Genomic DNA, 22,518 nt, shown 5'->3' with positions numbered 1-22,518 from the left:
CCAGTTTGGGTCAAGAAGAGGGCTCAGTAAATAAAGGGTCTGTGGCAAAGCCTGAAGTCAAGATAATAATCTCTGAGATACAGAGGGTAGAAAGAAAACAGACTCCTTCAGGTTGTCCTCTAACCTTGACATGAAAGTCAGATCACATGTGTGCACATACACAATCAATCAATCAATCTGTAAATTAAAAATTAAATTAGATATACAAATTAAAGAAAATAACCGGTATTTTTTTCTTATCTTAGAGGACAAAATTCAAATGCAGAGTTAACAGTTTTACCCATTGACCTGGCAAACTCCTCTTCCTAGCCAGGAAGTGTTGCAGTGTAGAAGGCCTGGCAGGATAAAGAGATTCTAAAAAGATTCCCTCCCTTTGGCTATCAGACTGAAAGAGGACATCTTGGGGAATTGGGATCTTCCCAGGAATCTCATTCTGGAAAGGAAAATCTGAAGCCTGGTATAGCCAGAAGGGGAACTATTCCGGAAAAAGAATCTCTGCAGTCTGATAGCTTGTCAGACCACCCTGCAGGGAGCATGGGTCAGTACTGGGGGAGACCACTCCTTGACCAGGAAAGCTATGCACATGTCTGGACCTCTACTTAAACCTAAACTTCATACCGGGACCCTAGTGGGAATGGGAGCTGTGATTGGATCTCTTCATCTCTCTTTGTCAATGTAGGGACACAGTCACAAACTGAATCCAGAAAACCAGCCTCCATCTTTTTTCCCAGAGAGTGTGAAGAGAGACATACCCACCACTGCTGGCTGCCATCTTATGGTGGGGGTCAGGGTGGGGGGAGCTTAAAGGCAGGCGACTCTGAAGACAGCTGCGCTTAGCAACTGGGCTAATCCCAAAACCCATCTGTGATGTGGTTAATCCTCATGGTAGATCGGCTTGATGGGACCTAGAATCACCTAGCTGAAGACCGCTGGGCTGAGAGAATTTACAGATTAACTAATGTAGGACAGCCCACCCTACATAAGGGCAGCGCGTCTGCAGGCTGGGGTCACAGATGAGTAAGAAAGTGAGCAAGCGAGGGGACACCATCATTTACCCATCTGCAAGGCTCAGCCTTCCCTTCACGAAGGGCTGGATCACCCAATAGAAGCCAAAATAAGCCCCTCCTCCCTTAAGCTGCTTCTCAGTAGGCATTTGGTCCACAGCAGCAAGAAAAGAAGCTAATGCATCTCTCTAATCCAGGGCTTTCTCCCAAGCAAGCCCAGAGGTTTGTATTCTAAACTACATTGAATGCGGTTTCCTGCGACTAACAGTTTGAAGCATTCTCCCAATAGAGGTGCCAACAGTTACTAGATGAAATCAGTAACTAGTCTCAGAGCACTGAGCGTGTATCCAGCCTCATCCTAGCCACTGAATATGGGACAGTGGACCTTGCCAGGAAACTTGGTAAGGTTTGAGTCCCGGAAACTCAGGTACTCACCTGAGACAGTAAGCGGCTCCCTTCTCCCTGCCAGATTCCTGGCCTGGAACATGTGCCACACTTCCCACACAGGAAATGTGACAGGTCACCTAGTCAGCCCAGAACAGAGTTCTCCATGCTAATGAGATACCTAAAGGCCTAAGGGTTTAGCCAATAAGCTTCCCTTCCCGGACAGTCCTCTCTGCAAAAGGTATTTAATCTCTGGTCCACTCTGAGAAGGTGGTAAGCCTCCATTTTCCTCTTTTATCTACCACCCACATGGAGAGCATGGAGAAGCCCTTCCTTCAGAGATGCAGCATAAGTCTCCTACAGGTCTCTCTGTGTTTCCAGACAGCCCCAGCCCCAGCCCAGCCCATGGACCCTGCACGCGACACTTCATTCCTGACTTTTCTGTGTGGTTTTCTAGCAGCTACAGCCCCCACCTCTCAGCCAGCATTTCGTACCCCTGGAGCAGGATCTCTGCTTCCTCAAAGTCCAGTACCCCATGGCACCGCAGCGAGCAGGATAAGCACAGTCATACTCCCCACATTTCGCCTCCCCAATGGCTGTGCCCAGGGGCAGGGCGGAAGGAGGATCCACAACTAGAGACAAAGATTAATGTGTGTTTCATCTACCTTCTAGGTATGTATTCACGCTAAAGAACCACTCACTGAGTGGACTCCAGATTCAAGGAGTTAGAAGCTTACACATCTAAAGACACAGGAACATGTCTGATACATGCGATGCATCAAAGGTGTTACAGAATAAAGAAACTGGGATCCCTGGCTGGGGAAGAGTCCAGCAGGATTTGCCATGTAGGCATGAGGACCAGAATTTGGATTCCTACCAACCACATATGGTGGCCCACAGTAATCCCAGCAAGGGAGGGGGAAATAGAATCTCTAGAGTAATCTGACTAATTAGACTAGTCAAACTGGCAAGCTCTGGTTCAGGTAAGAGATCCAGCCACAATGTAGAAGGCAGAGACATCACACACTCACATCTGCAGAAACGTATGCCCACACATGCAACATACACACCACATATACAAATAACCAAGCAAAATTGAAAATGAATAGGGGAAAAAAGAGACTTTGCTGTAGTAGAGCCTTCCTGAACAACAATCCCCCCAAAGACTCAAGTGGTTTCCGATCCAGGAACATCCTGCCAGCCTTCAGGTGAATGCAGAAAGTTCCCACGTACCCATCAGTGCCCTGATGTATCTTTAATGCCAGTGTGCTCTAAAAGGACCCAGTGCTCCTTGTTAGTAAGATGGCTATAGTTAAGAGACTTCCTGTTAAAATACAGCTGGGGCCAGCCAGATGACAGAGTGGTTAAACAAATATACAGACTGCCAAGCCTGAGGATCTAAGTTCAAGGCCCAGGACTTACAGGATGGAAGGGGAGAACCAACTCTCACAAGTTGTCCTCTGACCTCCGTACACACTTACCACATGCTGTGGCACACACAGGTGCACCCACATGCGCACACACACTCATTAGGATGGAGATGGAGAGATGGCTCAGCAGTTAAGAGCATGGCTGCCCTTGCAGAGGATCTCTACTTGATTCCCAGCACCAAAGTGGGTAGTGCTACAGGACTATAATCTCAGTGAAGGCTGAAGCCGGATTGAGAGATGAACCATTGAAGGTTGGACAGTGCTTGAGCATAAAAATTTGGACTATGGCACCACTAGAAAATGCATCTTAGTTTGCTTTCTACTGCTGTGAAAAAAAACACTGACCAAAAGCAACTTGGTGAGGAAGCAGCTTATTTGGCTTACACATCCAGGGCCATAGTCCCTTGAAGGAAGGTGCTGCAGGAACCTGGAGGCAAGGACTGAAGCAGAAGCCACATGCTACTTAAAGGCTTGCTTCTCATTGTGCTGCCTGCTTTCTTACATAACCCAGGAACCCACATAGTGAGCTGGGCCTCCATAACCATCATAAGCAAGACAAAGACTTGCCTATAGGCTCACAGACCTGCTTATAGGCCCACAGACCTGCCAATAGGCCCACAGACCTGCCTATAGGCCCACAGACTTGCCTACAGTTCTCTCTGATGAAAGCAGCCTGTTGACAGGGATGCGTGTTGGATTTACTACTTAAAATGTTAGGCTTGCATGTTAAGACAAGGCCAAGCTCCCAACCAAAAGGACCAGACTTCTGAGTGGAGGGCTCAGGAGTCCTGGGACTGGAAAAGCTAGGAGCAGGCTTGAAGGCAGCTTGAACTTGAGTTACTCAGGAAAACAGCCCTGGCGATCTGACCCTTTCGTTCACAAGCTAAGGATTGTGCCAGGGCTTGTCAGGCAGGCTCTCACTTACACAGTGTCTACAGAAAGGTCAGAAGCCTGACAATGGGAGCACCCCGGTGACACCTTACAACAGCTCTCACCCAGGTCAGAGGACAGTAGGCCTCAGGGTGTACTCCAGAGGCAGAGAAGCTGGGCTGTGAGGCCATGTGACCCAGGGTAGAATAAGGAAGTACACAGTATCTTTGTCTTCTGGTCTCCAGGAGAGTGCCCCTGGTAATATTAACACACAACCACTGTTTCCAGGTTCCGATCAGAGCCCTGGCCTCTGGCCGCCAGGCCAAAAGCATTACGTGGCACAGTCCAGGCCCTCCACCCTAGAGAAAACAACTTAATGTATACATAAGACGGTCTTTGGTAAACAGTTATAGACCGCCTGGCTCCCTAGCCACATCCTGAACTCCACTCCTGATCACCAAGCTCTGAGAACAATGGTCTCTAGAGAAATGGAATTTTCCCAGGAGTCTCATGCTAGAAAGGAAAGGCTGAAGTCTAGTTCCTCCACAGGGGAGGCAAGTCTCCCACAGAGAATCCACTCAGGTCTGACTTATCAGACCACACTGCAGGATGCAGTGCTCAACCAACAAGGAGCCAACGAGGCAGACCTGGACCAGAACTGCTGAGCTATGCACGCTTCCCAGCCTTCTGTTTAAATCTGAACCTCGGGGCTGGAGAAATGGCTCAGCAGTTAAGAGCAGAGCGCAGGTTCATCCCTCAGCACACACCTGGATTGCTCACAGGACACCTGACATGCTCTTCTGGCTTCTGGAAGCATAATATGCATGTAATGTACAGACATTCATGCACACAAAACACCCCCTACGTGTAAAACAAAATAAGTAAATATAAAAATAAATAAATCTAAACCTCCCATCAGGCCCTAAAAGCCAGATGCAGAGGGAGGGGTATGTGGCTTTTCACCATACATCTGTTGGTCTCATTGGTCTATTGAGGACCAGTGGCTGAGTCTACCTTGTCAGTGCCACCACAGCCCATAAAAACACCAGCATCATTGCCGACAAAAAAATAACACATGTTGAATCCCCAAAATGGAAAACAGAATGTTCAAAACCTCCAGAGCTCTGGGTTAAAATAACCAAAACTGCAGCAGGGCTGGGCTATAGCTCAGTGGCAGAGCATCTGCCTGGAACATGTGTAGCCTGGGTTCATCCCCCAGAACCAGAGAAAAAGGGAAGGACAGGGAAGCAGGAAGAGAAAGGGAGGAGGGAGGGAAGAGAGAAAGAGGAAGAGGGAGAGGGAGGAAGGAGAGGAGGTGGAGGGGGTGGTGGTGGTATCTTTTTCTCAGAAAGAAAAAGGAGAGGCTGGAGAGATGGTTAAATTACTTACAGCCAAGCTCGGTGACCTGAGTTCAATCCCCATTCCCAGGACCTACAATTGGTGGGAGGAGAGAGCCACTCCCTCTAGCTGTAATGTGGCTTGTGTGTATACACATGTGTGTGCCTGTGCACATTCAATAAATAAAAACATTGTAAATGATTAAATTTTAAACATTTTCTTTTTGTTTTCAAGAGAGGGTTTTTTCATTTTTATTTCTGTGTATGTGTGTCTGCATGCCACATATGTGCAGATGCCTGAGAAGGCCAGAAAGTGTTGCAGACCCCCTGGAACTAGAGACAATTACAGGTAATGGTGAGCTGCCCAGTGTGGATTCTGGAAACCAAACTCAGATCTTCTGAAAGAGCAGTACCATGTTCTTAACTGCTCTGCCCCTGCCGAGTGGCAGTGATAATGCATACCTTTAATCCTAGCACTTGGGAGGCAGAGGCAGGTGAATTTCTGAGTTTCAGGCCAGCCTGGTCTACAGAGTGAGTTCCAGGACAGCCAGGGCTACACTGAGAAACCCTATCTCAAAAACAAAACAAAACAGAAAACAAAAACAAAAAAACTAAACAAAAAAAAGCCCCCATTGGCTCACCTAAGTAACATATCCAATTAAAATTAAACACCTCATCCTAACACAGGGTTTCCCCCTTTACCTTTATAAACCACCATTTCTCTATGTGCCACACCTGTCTCCCCACTACCCAGTTCTTTGTTCCATTTCATGACAAATGTCCCTGCCCCCACTCCCTTGTTCTCTTCAGTTTTCCTTTTTCTCTATCTCTTGTCTTTGTCTCTTGTTTCCTACTCTCTGTCCCTCTGGGGCAAGTAAATCTCCTTGGTGCTGAGAACTTGCTCTTGGAGATCCTGATCAGATACCAATCTCTGCAGTGGATATCTGATTGAAATGAGAACAAACCTAGTGTGGCAAACATCTTTCCAACCTGGAGCGGAGAACAAGAGGACGCCCTTCAGACCTGAGACGAGGCAGTCAACACAGAGAAGGGCCCTCTGGGGAGAAAAGGGAAGAGCTATCGGAGGGTTCTAGATCGCAGGGAGTAGGCTGAAGACTGTTTTCCCAGGGAGCACAAGATCACTAGGGAGTATGGCTCAAATTCAGACCCCTTTCCACATCCTGGGGTCAGTCCCCAAAGTACAAGAACACAGTCTCAGTAACAAGACCACATCCACATCAAAAGAAATGGTGTGTGTGTGTGTGTACACAAACACAAACATGGAATAGTGAACTGCTGTTCCCAGAACGAAAACAACAACAAAACAACAAACCCACAGAATTAAGTGAGAGATTTCACAGGGCTGGTGCACCAATTAAAACTCCCTTACTGTGGCGAGTTGGAATGTTACAGATTCAGAGACAAATTACCTTGAGCTATCTTTAGCTCCCATTCACTGCACATTTGTGCATCTGACCACTCTTTCAAAACTGTAAACCTTCGCATTGTATTGACTTAGCAGACAGCTGGATCCCTGCTCTTCCCCCACGCGCTGGTAAGCTGTCTAACTGATGTTGCACCCACATGCCCTGACCTAAGACTTTGTTCTGTTTGTTCAACTGGAACTTGTCATCCAGGGAAAAGTGAATCAGTGTTCTGGGGCTGTGGTGGTCACTCGTATTTGTCTAAGAACAAACTACATATGCTTTGAGGCAAGAGCAATGGCGCATCCAAATTACTGTCAAATGCACTGTCTTAGCTGAGGTTTAAACCTAACTTACTTAGATTTCTATCACTGTGACGAAGACAACTTGGCAAGGAAAGGGTTATTTCGATCACAGTTCCACATCATAGGCCATCAAAGGAAGGAGGGTGTTTCTTCCCAGACTCTGACCAGGCCACAGGATGCCAAGCCTCAATTTCTCTCCATGACCCCTTCAACTCCTGGGCTCCTACTACAACCATCCAAACAGGAACTCAAGGTAGGAACCAGAGCAGAGACACAGAGCAGAGACACCATGGGGGGAGGGGTTGGGGGGGAGAGACAAGCTGCTTGCCATCTTGGTCCTCAGGGCTTTCTTACTCAAGCCAGGACCACCTTCCCAGGGGTAACACAGCCCACACCAATCATTAATCAAGACAACGACCCTTAAGACTGCTCACAGAAAATCTGACAGAGACGCTTTCTCAATTGAGGTTTTTCTTCTAATTTGTGTCAAGTTTACAAAAAACAAAAACAAAAACAAACAAAAACTCCACTATCACAACTGGCCCCTGTCAACTTGACACACAAATCTAACACTATTAAACAATAAATTCCCTTTCTTGTTTGTCCTCAAGGTCTAATATTAATATAACAGCAAATATTAAAACATCTCAACTTTAAAAAGTCCAAGAGTCGCTAAAAAAAAGTCAACACTTAAAAGTCTAAAGTTTCTTAAAATATTCAAAAGTTCTCTTAAAAACTAAGTCTCATACAGAGAAACCCTGTCTCGAAAAACAAAAAACAAAAAAAAACCCAAAAACTAAGTCTCTCTACCATTTCAGAGTCTCTTTAACTGTGGGCTCCTGGTGAGATTCCGCTTATGTTTGGATCCTGTAATGTGACATACGGTGACAAATACAGCCAATGATGGTGATAAGCAGGGATAAACTACGGAGCTGTGGAACTCAGCATGCCAAGACCCCCAACCCTCAAAAAATGGAAATATTTCTGTTCTTCCAGATTTCGTTCATGTACCCTGGGTACTCTTCCCACCCCCATGGTGAGTATATTAGTTATTTCCTAACTGTTCTGGCAGAATAATTGTCCAAAGTCATTTGCTGAAGAAAGAGTTTATTCCAGGTCACAGGCTAAGGGGATCGAGTCCCTAGGAACATCATAGCTGTGAGGACAAACAGACCTGGTGACCCTGCATCTGTAGTCAGGAAGCAGAGACGTGTGTGCTGGCACTCAGCTCAGTCTCTCCTTTTTATTCAGTCCAGACCCCAGCCCATTTCAGGGTGCCACACACATTTAGAGTGGATTTTCCACCTCAATCAACCTAGTCCAGAAAGCCCTTCACAGGCAAGTTCAGAGGCCTGAGTTCTAGGCCATCCTAGATCATCTCAAGTTGACAGTGTTAATGATCACAGACTCTGTTTAACACTGACTCTCCCTGCCCTTTAACCTGCTGGAGAAATAGCTGCCTTGGTGTTGAATATTTCTGACAAATCCCCTCTCCAAAAACGCTTGTATATTGTTTCAGCCAATTTTCCAAAATCTTGTCAGGTTGATGGCATATTTTTATTTTATAGTTAGAAACAAGGCTTGGAAATCTCAAGTAAGTTACCCAAGGTGACCAACTGAGCCAGGAATTTGAACACAGGTCTTTTGGGTCCAAAGTCTATACTTAGAAACATTAGCCTTTATGAAGTTTTAAAATATGTGACCATAGCCATGCTTCCTGACTTTCAGTCACTATGATATAGTCATTAAAATTCCCCTCACTTCTGATTTGAAAGCAAAAAGAATTATCAGACAATGAAGTAAACGGATTTCATCTGGGCTGGCCTTTCGGTTCACCAACTGGACACAAGATTAAGAGTTACACGGGCCAGAAGAGGAGCCTCCATTGAGAAAAAGGCCCACCCTTTTGCCCATAGGCAAGCCTGTAGGGCATTTTCTTGATTAATAACTGATGTGGGAAGGCCCAGACCACTGTGGATGTGGCTACCCAGAGCCTAGGCTGTATAGGAAGTATCAACCTAATTACATCTTTCCTCTCTCAGCTTCTACTGTACAGTTTGGGGGTTGGCTGCTGACATTAATCAAATATTTCTTTAATTTGTCTGGCATGCACTAATGCGGAGGGAAAGGCTGGGGAGAAAAGGAAGAAGTCACACATGAACGTAAGTTAAACCACAGTTAAAACCTACCCCTCACCCACCCTTTCACCCTATCTCTAGCTATCGCTACAGGGGCAAATTTCCATGTAGCTACTCTGACAGGAGATGGGACAGAACAAATCCACCAAAAGTGTGTACTGTTTTTATGGATGTGCTTTAAAAAAAAAAAACTACTCACAAAAAACTATTTCACCAAAAAAGGTTAAGATAGTTCATAACACTGTCTCTCATATACAAACAAAAACATTCAGTTTTCTTCAGCTCTGGTCCAGCTCTCTTGCCTCCTGGCTCCTGAGCCCTGCTGGCTTTTCTTTACCCATCTCAACAGCATAACTGCTTACTGTTGCAAACAGCTTTATGCTGGAAAGTTCCTTACAGGTATGAAGCCGTATTAAGCATTACCTACACACAGCAGCAGGATGCCATCACCGCCCACATGATACAGTACTACAAATATGACTCCTTACTGACCATAGGGAATGAAAAAGGACAGGAAGGGCAGATGCAAGCATCATATTCTATCTATTCTGTATTTTAAGGACACAGGACACATTTGTAATCTGTGTGGTAGAAAAGACTCTGTTCACACACACCCTATTCGAGGTTTGCGGCTCTGGGTTAACACCCCCCCACCCCCATCCAGGAGGCACACAGGACTCAGCATCCTTAAGGGTGTCCAAACCAAGCTAAACAGAGAGACTGCAAAGGAGAAGTACCGGAGATAAGGAGAGGTGACAGACACCAGAGACCTCAGGGACTAAGAGGGGCAAGACTGTGTCTGGCATGGTAGGCTGCCTCTGTTTCCCTTCCCTGTGACACCTCAGGCTGCAGCTGACTTATAAGAGGGCATTCAAAGGTGTGAACTCGCCTCCCTCTCAGATCACTGGCTCTCTGCATAAACTACAACTGAAAGGTTCAGGTTCCAGCTAGAGAGATAGGAGATAGAAAGGGGTTGGGGCAGACAGACAGACAGACAGACATAGTGTGAGAGAGAAACTGATGTCATAAATTCAGTCCTTATTATCAGGAAATTTGCTTACAATAAATGTGCCAACACCCTTAACTTACTGAACAGCTACTGTGTGTCTGACAGGAAAACACAGTAACCCAGGTACGGTTCCCGCCCTGAGGAAGTGGGAAAATCTCTCACACAGAGAATAAACACCACAGACACCAGATAAATCCAGGCAAGCACCTGCCAGGCTAGAGGGTCTCTTCCCAAGCCACCTGCCCTAATGAAATCCTGCTGACCACACAAAGTCAAAACTTCTGGGCCCACGAAACACTCCAAGCATCCTATGGAAGGAGTCAGAGGCAACAGTAATCTCAGCTACACGGCTTTCTTCATTTCAGAAGGCAAGCCCACAGCACAGGCTGGTGGACACAGCCATGTTTGGTCAATACTCCTTCAGCTAACACTCACTGCCCTAAATAAGTAGGACAAGTCACTTCCTGCATGGGTCGATTCAACCTATCCTAGGCAATTGAAACACACATGGAGGCAGGGGTGGGGGATGGAGGGGGTTGGAGGAATTAGTCATTGTGTCCTGAATGAGCCACGTAGTCTAGAATCTGTGAGCTTCCCACCTATCTAAACACTGGAAATTACTCCACCCCTTTATGAAGTCTCTTTGTAAGCCACTCCACACCTGAGAGTTGGACACAACAAATTCTGCTTACCCCAAATAAAAGCCCCCTGACCTCCCAAAATCTCCTTCTAACTATTGTTATTGCATAACAATAAAATGTAACCAAACGGAGTTAGGGCTTGCACAATCAAACACGGAACACTAAGGCACTGTAATACAGACCATGAAAGTGCAGAGGTACGGGAAGGCCACCAGAGCAGAGCAAGCCCAGGAAGAAGGAAGCCCAGGGGATCTTAGTAAGGCAGTAGCAGTCCCTTGTGAAGTCACAGGAGCTATCAGAAAGGCCAGACTGGTCCCAATCTCAGAAGAGCCCCCCCCACACACACACACACACCTCACCTGCGTGGGTGGAGAAGGGGAGGGAGGGTCGGGATTAAGCGGCTCTCTGGAAGATACCATTAGGACAGAGGACACCGGGGAAAGGATGCATAGGGCTGGGGAGGACACATCAAGAAGTAGGCTTTGGGGGAACCCGGAAAAGACCCTGAGGAAAGGGCAGGGGTACAAGATAGGCCTAGTCACTGGGTCAGGAGAAGATTAAAATTATGGTGGGGAAACCAGGGGTGGGGGGTGGTGCATGCCTTTAATCCCAGCACTTGGGAGGCAGAGGCAGGCGGATTTCTGAGTTCGAGGCCAGCCTGGTCTACAGAGTGAGTTCCAGGACAGCCGGGCTATACAGAGAAACCTTGTCTCGAAAAAAGACCAAATCCAAAAAAAAAAAAAAAAAAAAAAAAAGGTGGGGAACACTGGAGAACCCTGCAAGGACCCGGGGGTCGGGGGTGGGGGGTGGGCGCTGGGCTAGACAAGACCCCAAGGGAGCCTGTGAAGGGCTGGGAGGGTAGATCAGGAAGTGGGGAAGGGACAGAGACGTGGAGGAGGGAACACAACCAGAATGTGGGACACTAGCGACAGGGGAGGAGTCAGGAGCTGGAGGGGATACAATCATCAGGATGGGGACGCCGGGGAAGGAGGCGAGCGCGGTAGCTGGGGGCGGGAACGGGGGGGGGGGGGAGATACAATTAGGACGGGGACGTCGGGAAGGGGGAGAAAGCGGGAAAAGAAAGAACAGTCAGGGTTGGGACACCGGGAGGAAGGGCCAGGAGCTGGGGGGTCGGGGTGGATACAGTTAGGACGCAGGAGGAGTGAGGAGGAAGCAGAGAGAGGCTGAGGTAACACAGTGAGGATGCGGGAGAGGCGGGGGCGGGGCGGGGCGGGGCACGACCAGAGCGGCCGACATTAGGGACGAGGGAGGGGTGTGGGTCCGAACGGGGGCACTCAGGAAGAGGGCGAGAGCCGGGGACGAACGTTAGGGACGCGGGAAGGAACCGGGCTGAGGGGCGGGGGCGGGGGCGGGTCACCGAGGAAGAGACAGAGCGAGCGAGCGAGCGGACCAGGGGCTGAGGAGGTGGGCGCGGCCAGCGACGCTGCCGTTCCCCAGAGCCGGGCTGGGAGACGCGGTGTTGGCGCAGCGGGTCACCCCCGAGGGGTGGTCGGACCGGGGAGGTCCCGGGAAGGGGTCGCGGGCGGGCGGAGGGGGGCACCGCGGGCACAGTCACCTGAGAACGTTCAGGCCGCCAGACAGGAACCAGGCTGAGTGCGCAAGGTCGCCGGCTTCTCCTGCTTCTCCGCGGGACGCGCGCGTCCAGCTCTACGTCACCGCCTCGCGCCGTGCGCATGCGCACGAGGCAGGTGCCGCCCGGGTGCGTAGCTGTTATCTTCTCAAGGGTGGTTCTAAGTGTCTTGATCTTCGCCGAGAAATGCATGACTGCGGGACTGGGACCAGCCAAGGGCAAGCCTGGGACATCTCGGAGGCAGAAATGAAGACCTGCAGATTTAAAAACGGGAAGATGGAGATGTCAAAACTGAAACAGCAAGCAAGGAACAAAACTGGAAGTCTTAGCGATAACTCACATAAAAATGTTATAGCTTAGAATATAAGATATAGCTAGCCGGGCAGTGGTGGCGCACGCCTGTAATCCCAGCACTCTGGGAGGCAGAGGCAGGCGGATTTCTGAGTTTGAGGCCAGCCTGGTCTACAGAGTGAGTTCCAGGACAGCCAGGGATACACAGAGAAACCCTGTCTCGATACAACCAAATTAAAAAAAAATGTAAAACACGTATGTACATAGATAGATAGATAGATAGATAGATAGATAGATAGATAGATTTAAAAAATCAGTGAGGAAGAGGAAGGAGCTAGGGGTGTTAGTACAGGACTGTAATCTCAGAACTGAGGAAGCTGAGTCAGGGGGATAACAATGAGGCCAGCCTCAGATACATAGCCACAGTCTCAAAAACAGAAAACACAGCATGGAGTTACACAACTAGTCTCAGCACTTGAGAGATGTGATAGGAAAATATGAAGGAAAGGCAAGGTTATCTTTAGCTACATAGTGAGCTCAAGGAATTCACGAGATCCTGTTTCAAAAAAATTTAAATTTTAATGCCTTGTGTATTTCATTATGTTTTTTCCCTAGGTTCTTAGTGTCTCAAACAATGAATTGCCCATGACACAGAATAGAGGTTGTCAACGTGTACATTTATTTAGGAAAAAAATGCGTGGAATACACTCCCCAGAATGGGAACAGCCTGAGCAAGCATAAGACTCAAGACCCCCATGACCTTTTGGAGCAATCGGTTCATGAGTTTAAGTAGAGGGAGGAGCAAGATTCCCTGGGTAGAAATTAGGTAGACCCTTTACCCGGATTGACAGGTGGGCTGTTGAGTAGCTTTGGACCATCTTTGAGTTGGTAGGCCATACATCCTATAGCTTTATGCGTGTGCCTCCCTCGTGTTTATACCTGAAACAGAAAGCAAATATCCATTGATATTTCGCTTCAAGGAAAAAAACATACCCTCATAACATGTATACCCAATGCTGTACTAAGATGGACTTGTGTATCTGCTGTATCTGCCCTTCTACCAGGAAATGCCTAACCTCGATTACCTACAAGAGAGATGGGTGTTGCCCCATGAGAAGGAGATCAAAGGGAAGTGCCCACAGGTCATCGGGCAGCTCTATGATCACCCACATTGATGGAACTATAGCTGTTGTACTGATTCGTTTTTGTCAACTTGACACAAACTAGCATCATCTGGGAAGAGGGAAGCTCAAATGAGAAAAAAAATGTCCCTCAGATAAATCTGTGGTGAAGTTTAATGATCATTGACGTTGGAGGGGGCTATCTCACTATGGGCAATGCAATCCTTTAGCAGGAAATCATGTATTATATAAGAAAGCAGACCAGTAAGCAGGGTCCCTCCATGGTCTCTGCTTCAGTTCCTGCCCTGCTTGAGTTCCTGCCATGCCTTCCCTTGGTGACAGACTGTGATCAAGATATATAAACTAAATAAGTCCTTCCCTCCCCAAGTTGCTTTGAGTCATGATAATTTCACAGCAATAGAAAATGCAGATGGTTTCTTCCTACTTTTCTGCACTTACTGAATTTTCCTTTCATTTCAAACTACTTGTGTGTTTATCTGTCTGTGTGGGAGTATGTATACGCAGTGCAATACTCCCACTGAGGCCAGAGATGTCCTTAAGAGCAGCCAGTACTCTTAACTGCTAGCCAACTCTCCAGCTACCAACATTTTCTTTAATGAATATATACAGAGGTGATACATACATACATCAAATTATAAGAACAAGTTGTTATATACAGTTTGAGTTAAATATGTTTTCCAGGAATTAGTGAAAATGCTTAAGTGAGTTTTCTGGCTTAGTGAAATTGACTTTAGATCCTGACTCTGTCAAAAGGAAGAAGAAGGCCCACTATACATGAGTAAAAACATGTTCTCAGAAGGCCCACTGTGTGAGTGAGCACCCACTCTAGCCCATGTGTGTCTGTGCTGAAAGTTTAGCTTCTGGTCTAAACCCAACAGGGGGCACTGAAGGGCCGCTCCAGGATACTCACCTGCCTCGGTGGCCTTCAGTTCAAGCAAATTACTTTGTAACTAGTCCCACTTTCTTGTTTACCTCTATTATTAGTTTGAAAAAAGAAGTGGAGTGGGTCATGCTGGTGAGCACCTGTGGTCTCAGTACCTGAAAGGTGGAGGTAAGAAGAACTAGAGTCTGGGGCCAGCCTGGACTACAGGAAGGGACAAGAGAGAGACCCTCACACTCAACATGTTAAAACAAACAAGAATTTTACTTCCTCAAAAACTGCCACCTGGGCCTGTGAGATGGCTCAATGGGTAATGTGCTTGATGAGTACACCTGAGGGCCTGAGTTAGATCCCCTGAGCCCTGCTGAGGTCAAAGAAGAGAAAGAACCCCACAGAGTTGTCCTCTGGCCTTAACATGCACACTGTGATGTGCTCCTTCACATCATCATCATCATCATAATAATAATAAAGCTCTGCCTCTAGCTAACTGGTTGACAGAAAAACATCATATTGTCCTATTAGGCCTTTCTAAAACAAATGAATTGACAAAGGAAACATTGAAACTCTAAAAAGAAGTGAGCAATAAATTCGTAAGTAAGTCATCACCAGAAGAGAAAGGACACATGCGGCCAACACCCTGCAGCATCCTACAAATGAATATAGTTATGATCTAAAAACACAATTACCTCAAAATGAGTGGAATCTAGATGTTCAGTTATAAAAGCATCAAAGACAATAAGAATTCAGTGTATAGGACATCAAATAAATTGATGGCTAGAAATGGCTGCTTGTAGAACAATAAGTTGGTCTGATTTCCCTGGAGAAAATGCTGATAGTATCGAGAAAGCTTTAAGTTGGTTCGTCTCAACCAGGCATAGTGACCCACACTTGGATTCCTGCTTTAGAAGGTTGAGGCAGGAAGATCAGGAGTCCAAGACCAGCCACAGCTAAATAATGAGGTTGAGGCTAGCCCAGGCTCCATGAGACCTGCACAAAGAAAGAAACAATCCCACAACTCCATCTCTTTATCTGAAGAAGACTGCTCAGAGATCCAGTGGGCACTGCTCTTCCAGGGGAGCTGAGTTCAGCTGCTCATGCCCAGTTCATAACTACCTTATACTCCAGCTCCAAGAGATTTGACACTAGTGCCCACACTAACATAAGCAGAAACCTCCCATCCCCCCACCTCCCCACCCCCACACATACATACATGCACAAATAATTAAAACTAGAAAAACAAGTGATTTTGGTTTTTCCTTTTGTTGTTGTTGTTTCTGTTTTGGGTTTTTGTTTTTGTTTTTGTTTTCGTTTGGTTTGGTTTGGTTTTGGTTTTTCGAGACAGGATTTCTCTGTGTAACCCTGGCTGTCCTGGAACTCACTCAGTAGACCAGGCTGACCTGGAACTCAGAAATCCGTCTGCCTCTGCCCTCCCAAGTGCTGGGATTAAAAGCATGCACCACCATTGCCTGGCATTATAATTTTGTTTTGGGTTTTTTTTTTACGTTTATTTATTTTTTAAGTGTAGAAGTTATGCCAGAAGATCCCTTCATATATGGTCATGAGCCACCATGTGGGTGCTGGGAACTGAACTCAGAATCTCTAGAAAAGCATCCAGTGCTCTTAAGCACTGAGCCATCTTTCCAGCCCTTGAGTGACTTAATTTTGAGATAACATGAAGACTCCACTCAAAAATTGTCTGTAAGGCTGTACATTGTATATGTAATAAATGCAAATTAAAGCAACCATAGATATAATGTAAACTTTCCAAATTAGCATAATCATTGAAGTCCATAGCAAGCGTGATGCCTACACACATGAAGCTATCAGAGCTCACAGCTCGTCAAGGTTGTGTAGCTATCCCCAAAGTGCATACACATTGAAGAGCTTCTGCACTTCATCATAAGGGCTGGGGGAGGGGAGGGAGCCTGCACACTGCAGCACACATTCAGATGTCAGAGGACAAGGTTCAGAGGTCAGTTCTCATCTTACCCTCTATGTAGGTTCGAGGACTTGACTAAAGTTATTAAGCTTATTCAGTGACTAAACTTATCAGGCTTTTAACAGCTGAGCTGTCTTATCAGCTCTAAGTTATGATTTTTAATAATGGCTGTACTTGGGAAATAGCTTCCTAAATTCCTGGAAATTTATTGTCAAGCTCTTACATATCCATGAGCTCACTGGCCTGTTGCCTAGTGATGGAGGCATTGGTACCTTGTTTCGGCTGTAATCGTCAAATTGCTATGGGCATGTCTGTACAGGTCTCTGCATGATTGCCTGATTTCATTTTCTGCAGTATAATTTATAGGATAGGACATTTAGTTTTATAAAAGACAGCCAGACCTTTTTCTGAAGGGATTATGACACTTTTTGTGCTTCCGGGGGCGGGGGGGGAAGGGGAATGAAAAAATAATTTTGCTATAAAGAAAGCCTTCACGAATGTTACCTTTCTCCTGATTCCCCCAATCTGCTCAGGTCCCAATCTACCCCAGCCTCACCACAGGCAGTTGGTGCTATTTGTTTTTGAATGCTTTTTAAATTACACAATGTTTTTTAAAGTTATATGTATTTCTCCTTTTTTACACAATGTCCTTCAGCATAGTCCTGTCTCCCCATGTTGATATGTGGAAAGGCTCCTTGTTTCTTTGCTTTGCTTTCTTCGTTGTCTTAGTTAGAATTTTACGGTAGAGATGAGCCAAGGTACATTGAACCATCCCCCTAGTAACGGGCACTAGGGCTGTTTGTGCTGGCAGGATGAGATTGGCAGGCTAGAGAAAGATTCTCCGAGACAGAAGGTGACAGGACTGGGGAGTAGATTAGATTCAAGGAGAATGCTGCCTCCCTGGAGGCATGCTATAGGGCTACTTTGATGAGGAGGCAGGGTTCTGTGCAGGCAGTCAGGTAGAGTCTTTCTGTCATGGGGCTCTGGCTGTTAGGTCTTATCAGGCAGAACATCTGTTTGGGGAATCTATCTCAGCGTGGAGGAAATGTCCCCCGGGCTCAGGTATTTGAACACTTGATTCCTTGGTGACACTGAGGCAGCTATGGCTGGAGGAACTCTGTGACTGGGGGCTGGCTCCGAGTGTTTACAGCCTGACCTAACTTGCAGCTCACCCTCACCTTGTGTTTCCAGTTGGAGATGTGATCTCACAGCTTCCTGCCCCAGCCACCTGATGCCATAGCCTGCCACCAGTACCCACGTTACAGACTCTAGCCTTCTGGAACTGTAAGCCAAAGTATGTGCTTCCACAAGCTCCTTATAGTTATGTTTTATCACAGGAACAAAAAGTCATAGATAATTTCCTTTCCTTTCCTACTGCTGTGGGAAAACACCACACCAAAGCCAGGCATACTGGTGTATGCCTTTAACCACTTAGGAAGCAGATGCAGGCGGATTTCTGTTACTCTGGGGTCAGCCTGGTGTACAGAGGGAGTTCTAGGCTAGACAGGGCTAAACAGTAAAACCCTGCCTCAAAACGAACAAATAAATTCTGACTAAAGCAATTTCAGGGAGAATGGGTTGGAGTGGCTCACAGTTCCAGGTGATAGCCCATCGTAGCAGAAACTTGAAGCAATTGGTCACATTGTACCCACAACTAAGAATCAAAGATGGAAGAATGTATGCTGATGTTAAGTTCCCTTTATTCATTTTATACATAAGGCATAGTCCCATCTACAATTAAGATGTGCTTACCCATCAATTAACATGCTCAAGATAATCTCATGCAGAGGCATGCCAAGGGGCCATTTCCTAGGTGACTCTAGTCTGTCTGTGGAAAATTCACACTAACCATCAACGGTCATCATTTGGTGAAAGAATACATTTTACAGCGTGATTGATTTAATTTTTTTCCCCTTAGGATTGGCTTTGTAAAGACTTCATGAGTTATAAGGGGTCAAATGACCCTGTTGCCTGAAGTGTAGATTCTTCTACAGTATTGGCATGATGCCCTAAGAGATTAGAACGTGTTAAGGAGAACTCCTTCACACCATACTTGGAGTGAACAGCAGCCTCGCTCAGATCATGTCCTGCCCTGGGGTGATAACGGCTCCATCCTTAGGCTGGAAAAGTTCAGCACAGCCCCCTATCCCAGATCCCAGAATAGCATCTGGAGGGAGCTTCCTGTTTTGCACTGTTATAAAGAAAGCTCTCTGGAATGAGTATGTGCTTGTTTCATTGTATAAGTGTGTGATGGTCACACACACTTTTTTTTTATGTGTCAACTTGACTACATCTGAAATGTACTAAAATCCAAAAATGGAGGGCATTTTTGTTTCATTTGAAGTAGGAAGATCAATTGGCCTTTACTGTGGGTCGTAAGGCAAGAAGCCATACCTATAATCTGGGCCACGTCTTCTTCTGGAAGCCTATATAAGGACATGGAGGAAGGAAGCTTTTGTTTGCCTGCGTGTTCTTGCCTTGCTAGCAAGGCTACTCTCTCACTGGCATTAGAGCCTACTTCTTCAAGATTCCAGGGTATACTGAAGACCAGTGGAGACATCCAGCCTCGTGGACTGAACACTACTAAATTCTCAGACCTTCAGTTCATAGGCAGCCCTTGTTGGATTAGGTGGACCTCAGCCTGTAAGTCATTCCAATAAATCCCCCTTTACATACATTGAGATTCATTCTTTCAGTGCTGTTACTCTATAAAGAACCCTGGCTAATAGAAAGTTATCTGTATGGATAAGCCTTCAGAAATGGAGTTGTTGGGTAAAAGCTTTGTGTCTCTCTGTGCATTGATCCTGCCACACATCTCAGATTGGTTCCTTTACCAATCCAGCCGTAGGGCGTCTGATTACTGAGGCTTCACAAACACTGGATATTGCCTTTTTAAAAAAAATGTCTCCCAGTCACTGGTAAAAATGCCACCTTAATGTTTGTTTGCTTGAGGTTTTGTTTTGTTGCCTTTCTTATTAAAACAAAATCTGGATGGCCTAGAACTCACCACGTAGGCCAGATGGATTCAAGCTTGAGGTACTCCTTGTATCTCTGCCTCCAAAGTCCTGTGTCTTAAAGTTTCAACCTGAATTTTTTTTTGTGCATGTAGAGATATTATTGAGACCTATTTGTACATTCTTGTATATAACTGGTTCTTATTAGCCTGGGGAAGGTCTCAGAATACTAAAGAGATTAACCCTTTGTGGTGTTTCATTCTTTTTTTTTTTATTTGTTTTTTTTCCCCGAGACAGAGTTTCTCTGTATAGCCCTGGCTGTCCTGGAACTCACTCTGTAGACCAGGCTGGCCTCAAACTCAGAAATCCGCCTGTCTCTGCCTCCCAGAGTGCTGGGATCACAGGTGTATGCCAACACCGCCCGAGTGGTGTTTCATTCTTAATCAAGTACCTTTTACTTTTGCTTAAGATGATCTCTCCAAAATATTAATAAAAAATTTAGTCGAGTCTGTAATCTCTTGCCAGTGGGCCCTGGGGGTCCCAGGCTTCAATGTAAAGCTTTTTTCCTGCGAATCCCACTTCCCTGCTCCTCCAGTCAACGTTTCTCATAGGCATTGTTGATGGCTTTTGAGAGAGAAATTCTTTACTCCGTATTTAAAATGAAACTTCCTCATGTTGTCTTCTTCTTTATGTTTCCACGATTAAAAATTTATGCCTTTTTAAAACTTTGGGATCTATTCTGGCACATGAGATATAGTATACAATTTATACTGTTTATGTTGGTTAACGTTTGGCCCTCGTACCATTTATTTAACAATCCTTTATCCTCAAGTAGCCATCTATGTTTGCTGTGGAAAACTTGGTGGGAAAAGCCAGACATGGTGGTGGCACATGTCCTTAATCCCAGCACAGGAGAGGCAGAGGCAGGCAGATCTCTGAATCTGTAGAGCCTACATAGTGTCAGATGCCAGGCTAGCAGCCAAGACATCAAAATATAGATTTTTTTGTGAACCTTTAAGATCCAAATATTTTCGTGATATGAAATATTTTCTCAAATATCAATTTCTCCCAATTGTTTTAGTATACTTCTGGATTTCCCATTGCATTCCCTCGGTTCATTGTCTGTGAACTAGTGAGTTTATCGGCTTCAGCCTTTAAATATGTTTTCATATCTGGTAGGAAGTTTCACTGCCCCTTCTTTACAGTAAGTTCTCTATTCCCAAACATTTCCTGGCATGTATACTTTGTGTTGATTTTTCTGCTTTGTGAAGCCAGTGTGGTTTGGGGCTTGCTCTAAGTGCTTGGTATTCCCTAGCTCAGTGATAGATGCAAGCTTATCAGGGTTAAAATCTTGTGGTGGCCTTGGAGCTGAGAGATCAAAAAGAAAAGAGGGTGGAGAGACGTCTCAGTTTTTTTTTTTCTTTTTCTTTCCTAGACAGAATTTTTCTGCATAGCCTTGGCTGTCCTGATATCAATCCTTAGACCAAGCTGGCCTCTAACAAGTTAGAGATCCCCCTGCCTCTGGCTCCCAAATGTTGGGATTAAAGGCTGTATTTGCTGCTTGCTCTTATAGATCACCTGGGTTCGAGTCACAGGATGGTTCATAAACATCTATAAATCACTCTTCTGACCTCTGTAGGCGTTAAGCAGGCACACGCAGGCGAAACACACATAAAATGAATACATCTTTTTAAAAGGGGGAATCCCAGAGATGATGGCTCAGAGCAGTTTCCAGCACCACTGCAGGTAGGAAAGCTAGAAACCCCCTGTAACTCGGTCACATGCCAGCACTCTTGTGAGCAAAAACCCACACAGCTACACACACGCATATTAAAAATAAAATCTACCGCTTTTAGGTCTCTCAAAGGCAGAGAGGCAGAGGCAGGCAGATCTATAAACTTAAAGCCATTCTGGTCCAAAACAAAACAACAAAACGGAGGGAAAAGCTTAAAAAAAAGAAAAAACGGAAAAAGAAATTATTGACTAAAAAAACGAGAGCAGGCGTACATTTCCTTCCGAAGTTTCTAAGGACCACAACTGCGTTCTACAATGAAGCTTCCAAGCGGGTTTTAGCTTGAGCTAAAGGCTTGCAGCCTAAGCGCGCATCCCAGCATCCGGGCATCTCCCGTACGCCCCTCGGGGCGCGCGCGCAGCTGCGTCACGTGCCCGGCGCGCCCCCGGCTGGCGCGCGGCAGGCGGAAGTGAGGTCGTGGGCTGCGGTGTCTGCGCGGCGTCGGCGGTAGCGGGGGCCGCGGCGAGGCGGGCGGGAGGCAGCGCGGGCCTAGCGGTCGGCCGCAACCGAGCGTCGTCTGGGGCACTGCCCGTCGCCGAGCCACACGCCGTGCCGGCTCGGGCCGGCTCGCGCCGGTCCCGGAGGCGCAGGCCACCGTAAGTACGGGAAGCATGGGGGCGGTAGCTCGGGGCGGGCGCGGGCCGGAAGTGCGGCGCTTTGTGCAGCGCCTGGTCGGGCCGCGCGGGGAGCAGGGGCGCCGCTTTGTCCGCGGCGGGCCGGGGGGCGGGGCGGGAAGGTCGCGGGCCGCCGCAGACCGGGCGATCCCTCTCAAGCAGAAAAACATAGGCTTCCGAGGGTACCTTGGCAAAGGAAGGAGGTTCCGGGGCTTGGCCCAGGTTCATCTGGAAAAAAGAGAAGGACGTCCTGCTGGCGCGTCCGCGGCTGAGTGTTCTCGCTCTCTCGTGGTATCTCTTGCATTGTCTGAGCTGATTGTTTTAATCACTCACGTAAACATCTCGGAGTGTTCTGCGAGCTAGGAGGTTTGCTAGTGAAAAGGTTCACACGTGCGCATACACACCTTACAATTTAAAAACAAAAAAGAAAATGAAAGAAAAGAGGTTTGGGCAGTCCCTACGCCTTAAACTCTCCACTTCGCCTTGTGTAAGATGAGATGTCTTTCTGTAGTAAGGCAAGATTTTGAATTAGAGTAGTTCTGGTGCAAGCAATTAGAAAGACGGCCTTCAAACTTCGGTAGGTCAAGGGCTAATGAGTGGTTTTGGCTTTGACAGCCAAGATTTGAGAAATCTAGGCCACCTTTCCTAATGCCGAAGCTACTGTGAAGGTCTTGCTTTTTTTAGTCTTCGTATAAAGCAGGCTCATTTTTAGTAGTGTCTGTAGTTTACTCGTGCAGCATTTTTTGGGATGGTTTAACATGCAAGAAAACCTT

General features: G+C 46.6%; 2 protein-coding genes across 8 annotated transcripts in view; one reads left to right on the top strand and one right to left on the bottom strand.

Annotated features, from left to right (window-relative positions):
* Nucleotides 1-12,229, bottom strand: part of Plekhb2 (pleckstrin homology domain containing B2) — a 32,005-nt gene extending 19,776 nt beyond the window's left edge. For 2 of the 3 annotated variants that reach the window (XM_052192897.1, XM_052192900.1), the window contains exon 1: nucleotides 12,119-12,229. The gene's annotated coding sequence lies outside the window, so the exon portion shown is untranslated. Of the gene's footprint in view, nucleotides 1-10,901; nucleotides 10,998-12,118 lie in introns of those variants that run through there. The other variant, XM_052192899.1, reaches the window with a different exon arrangement.
* A 9,285-nt stretch (nucleotides 12,230-21,514) lies between these two features.
* Fam168b (family with sequence similarity 168 member B) overlaps nucleotides 21,515-22,518 on the top strand; it is a 33,109-nt gene continuing 32,105 nt past the window's right edge. For 2 of the 5 annotated variants that reach the window (XM_052192895.1, XM_052192891.1), the window contains exon 1: nucleotides 21,515-21,727. The gene's annotated coding sequence lies outside the window, so the exon portion shown is untranslated. The remainder of the gene's footprint in view (nucleotides 21,728-22,518) is intronic. The other 3 variants (XM_052192893.1, XM_052192892.1, XM_052192894.1) reach the window with 3 other exon arrangements.

This window comes from Apodemus sylvaticus, chromosome 9, assembly GCF_947179515.1.
Source record: "Apodemus sylvaticus chromosome 9, mApoSyl1.1, whole genome shotgun sequence".
NCBI classification, from domain to species: domain Eukaryota; kingdom Metazoa; phylum Chordata; class Mammalia; order Rodentia; family Muridae; genus Apodemus; species Apodemus sylvaticus.
This window is presented reverse-complemented; position numbering and strand designations above follow the sequence as displayed.